Genomic DNA, 5,992 nt, shown 5'->3' on the forward strand with positions numbered 1-5,992 from the left:
AGGGTCCTGAGGCCTGGTCGGTGATCAGGGCTGGTCTGTGGGGCAACCTGCAGGGCGATCAGGGAGGCCCCTACTGGTACCTGCCTTGGCTGGCCTGGTGCCGCCCACTCGCCGGCCCTGCCCCCCACCGCCGCCAGTTGCCTCCCTCTGTGGGGCAACCGGCAGGGCAATCGGAGGGCCTCTGCTGGCACCCTCCTTGGCGGGCCTGGCGCCTGCAGGCTCAGGGCAGCTCCTGCGTTGAGAGTCTGCCCCCTGGTGGTCTGTGCGCATCATAGCGACCGGTTGTTCCACCGTTCGGTCAATTTGCATATTAGGCTTTTATTATATAGAATGGGAAGATGAAGGCACAGAAAAGTTACACATCTACATAGAGAGTTGCAAGCCAGGCCTAGAACCTGGCATCCTAACTCCCAGGCCATGTGATATTTCTATTATTCTCTAAACTACCATTCTTAAAAACTTTTTGTTGTCTACTAAAACAAGAATGAAGTTGTTGAATTAAAGATTTTAATCTAATATAAACACATACATGTACCCAGAACATTACTTTAACCTGTGTGTGGCCTTTTCTCTGTCTTAACTATATGCATTAAAAACCTGTATATTTGTGATTCATCTAATATCTTACACTGACTCCTCAATTTTTTCTGTTTGTGGAATTTTAGGAACATTCCTCTTCTGGTAACATGTTTTAATTAAAAAAAAAATGGTTTGGGATTACTCTGTGCCATTTGCTCCAAAACCATGATTTGAAATCATTGATGGTGACAAATGATCAAGAAAGTGATATCTTTTTTAAAAAAATTATAATTCTATAGCAGGTAAGCTAAAGAACTATAAAATATTTTCAGAACTAAAATTTTTGTCAAAAGAACTTACTAATTTCCTCCTTTCTTGTAGTTTGGGGAATCTGCAAGAGCAATGAATGAAGAGTGTGATATCGCTTAGAACAGTGGTCGGCAAACTCATTAGTCAACAGAGGCAAATATCAACAGTACAACGATTGAAATTTCTTTTGAGAGCCAATTTTTTTAAAACTTAAACTTCTTCTAACGCCACTTCTTCAAAATAGACTCGCCCAGGCCATGGTATTTTGTGGAAGAGCCACACTCAAGGGGCCAAAGAGCTGCAAGTGGCTCGTGAGCCGCAGTTTGCTGACCACTGGCTTAGAAGATAGAAGAGGGACATCTACTCTCTGCTCACCTCTTCCTTCCCTGACTGAGGGCTGTGTCTCTACCCAGTCATCTCCCTAATCCCAAGCCTTCAAAAGCCTACTGAACACAACTTTTGAATGCTTCAGTCTAGTTAAAATAATCTTCAAAAAGTGACCCTCTAAAAGCGCTCTGTGGTTGGGGCAAGCAGGAACAATCACTACATTCAAATAGTCAGGTGGGGCCACTCACCGCGACAGCACAGTATTGGTGCAGCACCAAAAAATTATATACAAATTAAAAAGCTGGAAGGCTGGCACAGGTGGGGCAAGGCCCAGGGAAGCCGGAAGCCGTACACGAGTGAGGAAAGGCGTGATTACAGAATGCTGCGGGCTTCTGTGAGGATAAGTTCTACAAAAGTCATGACTTCATTTGGGTCCCAGACCCAGAGGTGCATCTGTTTTCCTGTGGCTGAGCGAGGCCAGCGGGCCTGTGCAGCACGGAGTGAGCAGCACGCCCGGGAGTGAGTCAGAGAAAAGCTGCAACCGGAGATTTGTGCACCTGAGCGATTCAGGCGGCAGCAGTGCTACGTGGCCTGGGTCGCGCAGGGAGGCCAAGCATGCAAACGTCATCAGAAGAGTACCGTTCTGCATGGTAATGTGACTGCATCAGAACCTTTCTCTAAGCATTACCTGCTTTCTCCTCTCCAGTCATACATAAATGATGGATTTGTGTAAGGGAAAAAAAATTGAGAAATGCTAGTTGGAATTTGCAAATGTAAGCAAAAGTAAAGGAAGACGATTACTCTCCCAACCTCTGCCCAAATCTTCACTGTTGTCTGAGGCACGGTTAGGAGCAAGATGGGTAATGGAGTCTCGTGCTGTCCTGATTTCTGTGTGTGCAGCTTACTAGTACATGCACATAACAAGAGCTGGAGTAGCATGAGTGGTCTGGCAATGAAGAGGCTTACAGGATAAAAACACTATGAAAGCTAAAAAGAAATCTTTTAGCAAAGTTGCCTTTTATCTTTTATTTTTCATTTTCCTTGCACCTGTGGTATCATCTTATTAAAATTTTAAGAAACATATAACTCTGAAGAGGCACATTTTTTTAATAATAAGAGGAAAATAAGTCCCTAGCAGCTTATATTGACATTCAGAATGTTAAATGGCCAAATAAGCCCACTCAGAATGCAGTGAGCAAGGAACCACTGCTTAGATGCCGTAATTCTTTAGTAAAGAGATGCTCCCTAATGATTGAATGAGATTCTCTGGAAGTTTATAAGCCAGGTTTACAAGTGCATCGGACTTTTAAAGAGGAAAGTAAGTGTTATTATTGTGTTTTCTTAAAAAATACTTTATGCTTAGTGCCTTAGTGCCAGATACAAGGAATTTCTGAACTTGTGTGTATTTGCAAAATGTTCAGGTAAGCATGCTGAACCTAGGAGCAAAAAAGAGTTGATGAAATAATCTTAATATTTACTGACAGAAACCTCACTCTTTTGAGTCTTTATGCCAGACAGGAAAAGCCAGCCCATTGCTATACTTTCACATGAGTTTCACCAAAAGTACTTTAAATATTCTGCATCATCTTTAGATGTCCAGGATAATAGGCATCTACTATGATGCGTCACAATTTATCAATGTAAACATATGTGTGTGTGTATGTATGTATATATATACATATGTTTGTATGTAGATAGGTCTGTCAAGCTTACTTGGGAAAATATCCCAGTGTAAACTGGGCTCACCTATCGAGGTGGTGTTAGTTTGCTTCTGTTTTTGGTAAGAGACACAAAATGAAGGTAACTGAGAGATAATCTTCCTGCTCCCAGGAGTGTTTACAAGCCTGACTTGACCATGATGCACAAGTTTAGGGCGGCACAAGTTCATAGAAGCTGTGGCTGCAAATGTTTGGAAGAGACTGTTGATGATAAACTATTTAGAAAATACAGCCAGGAGGATAGGTTTAGGTACTGAGATGTAGCCAGGAGGAGAAAAGGATAAGAAACCATGATGCACCAAAGGACAGTATTAGCGTCAGCAGTCCATTATCCCAGGGTATTGTGAAGACGGTAATTCCTTGTAGCTCATCCACTATTTGCTGTGTACAAAATTTTCTCCGGCTAGCTTTAAAAACAGAAACATCAATGTCTCATGAGAAAGAGAAAGTAGAGTCTACCTTGGAATCAAAGAATAAACCTAAATGACATTTTAAAGTTCCCTGCCTACACCAATATGAAAACCCAATAAAACAGCAGCATTACTCAACAGACCTGGTTACAATAAGCGTGAATTAAAATGCAGAAATATAATGTCATTTCTCACACAAATAGCAGCGAGGCAAGCTATTTGATGTTGCTCTAAGACATTATGAGGTCAGCTGAAGCAAGATGGTGTATGCAAATCTTGTTCAGAAATCAAAGTTTAAGCCCACAAATTCTCAATATAAATTTGCCTCAAGAGGGGCTGTTCTGATGAGATTGAAAATATCTCCTCCATATGTGCAGTTTCAGACTTTATAACATTTTAAGAAAATGTTCTAAGAGATAAAGCTGGCATATGAAAAGCCTGGGCAGAGGAATCAGTAATGATCAGAGCAAAACTTCTAGAAGGCATCTCAATTTTCATATGGCTCATTTGCATTTGAAACACTGAGAATTCCTATCTCTCTTGTACAAAAATGCGTACATATTAAATTACTTTCCACTTGAAAGAACATTTTCCTAAATGTTTGGAAGATGATCAAATTTTAACTGGAGGACTTGTTTTCTTCCATCAGGTGTGGGGGAGGTGTAGCTTCCTGGTATGAGAGGCAACAGTTGACTCTAATAGCAGAACAAGACAAAAATAAGAAGATCAATTGAAAACAATTCCTACTTGTACAGTTTGATTTAAAGGTAGCAAAAAAAGGATACATGTGGTATAAAGATGTCAAAAGACATGAACTTAAGAATTAAATAGAAATACCTTTCTAAAAATTGTGATATTCTGACTCTTGAAAATTAGATTCCAATACTTATTCTAGGCTTATGAATGTACTCTAATTGATTTCAATACACAAATTACCGAGTATCTAGTTAGTGTTTAAAAGGCACATGCTCACCAGCTATTAAATGATAATTCCCAGGGCCTACCTTGTGCCCATCTCAAATTTTAAATTTTAGGTTATTAATTTTAGGATATTGGTGGGACAGCAAAGATTAAAAACTTCTTTAATGTCAACTTTAAACAATATTTAGTCTTAATGAATTCCTTGGTCATCACTCAGAGAGCTAGAAGTTGGTATTGAAGTAGAAATCTGAACTCACAAAAGGAAACCAGACTGAATAAAAAGATCTTTCTGATTTTTTTTTTCCTGATACGGCAAAGTGTCTAGGAAAGAGGTGTGTCCTCAAAAAGAAAACCAGGACTTGAAAGCTATCCCTGTTTATCTTGGCCCTGCGCTCCAGAGACTTCACGTGGTGGAGAGATGCTTTAAGTCTCCAGCTGTGAACTGACTTAGAGGTGAGTGCATCCTCACCCCATTTGAGGACAGTGTGGCAGGACTTGAGTTGGGGACCAAGAGGCAGGCTGGAGCAGTGTTGCTGTTGACCTCCCAGGCCATAGGTAAGGAATCTAGTGAGATGTTTCGAAGGGGATAGTGTTTTTACACACAAGTCACACCATATTTCATACTGCTGCCTCAGACTTATTTGAACAAACCCTAATCTTTTGGTTCAGTGGTGGGCAAACTGTGGCTCGCGAGCCACATGTGGCTCTTTGGCCCCTTGAGTGTGGCTCTTCCACAAAATACCACGGCCTGGGCAAGTCTATTTTGAAGAAGTGGCGTTAGAAGAAGTTTAAGTTTAAAAAATTTGGCTCTCAAAAGAAATTTCAATCGTTGTACGGTTGATATTTGGCTCTGTTGACTAATCAGTTTGCCCACCACTGTTTTGGTTAACTAAACTGTATTGGGCTTAATTTGCACACATGTAACTAACAGTAAAATGACCTACGCAATACAAATTTGGAGATCCAGAGGTTTTGGATTCAGAGAAATCACCATAATAGTTCTCCTTATTGAATACTTTACTCTCTCTCCCAACAAACTTCTATTTTAACTATCAAATAGTTGAAAAAAAGACTGCTCTCTTCCTTTATTGGGACATGCTAATGAGAAGATAAGTGACCAAAAAGTAGATCAAAGGCGGAAGATTAAGCAAACAAAAATGGGATGATTGTTAGTCTCTGATAAATTAAAAATTACCATCTTGTCTTATTAATAACCACTGCTTATCTACTTAGTTATTTGGATCATAGTTATATGACAAAATACCATTTTAGGTGCTGGGGATATAAGATGGGGGGGGGAACCCTAAACAAACTTACTTCTATGAATTTACGTTTTCAAAGTTTTCTGAAAGCAAGTAAATAGTAGCTGCCTAATAAACTGCATAATCAACGTTTGCCACCATACTTACGTACCATGTTTTTAGGTAATACTGGTACACCTGAGGATAGGATTTGGTTTCCAGATACCTGAGTTTCATCCCTTTGCATCTGGCCAGAACTGTCCTTGTCTTGGAGAACCAATCTAGGAAAGGAAGACTTACATGCCCCGGGGTGAAAAGATGGAAGAGTCGTGTCCTGTACTGCACGTCTGGAGGCTACGGAAAGGTACTGGGATTCCGCTGCATGAGGGTTTCCACTCAGTCCTGCGGTAATGGGGTATTATCGTATGAAGCTGCTGTATTTTGGGTAAATGTTCTGGTGGGTGGGATAGCCAATCAGTGTAACAAAAGAATTGTGCAGTAATTTGATGTAAGTGTAACTTGGAATAAGACTTTGTAACAATTTGGA

The sequence above is a fragment of the Eptesicus fuscus genome, chromosome 16 (genome assembly GCF_027574615.1).
Source record: "Eptesicus fuscus isolate TK198812 chromosome 16, DD_ASM_mEF_20220401, whole genome shotgun sequence".
Taxonomy (NCBI): Eukaryota; Metazoa; Chordata; class Mammalia; order Chiroptera; family Vespertilionidae; genus Eptesicus; species Eptesicus fuscus.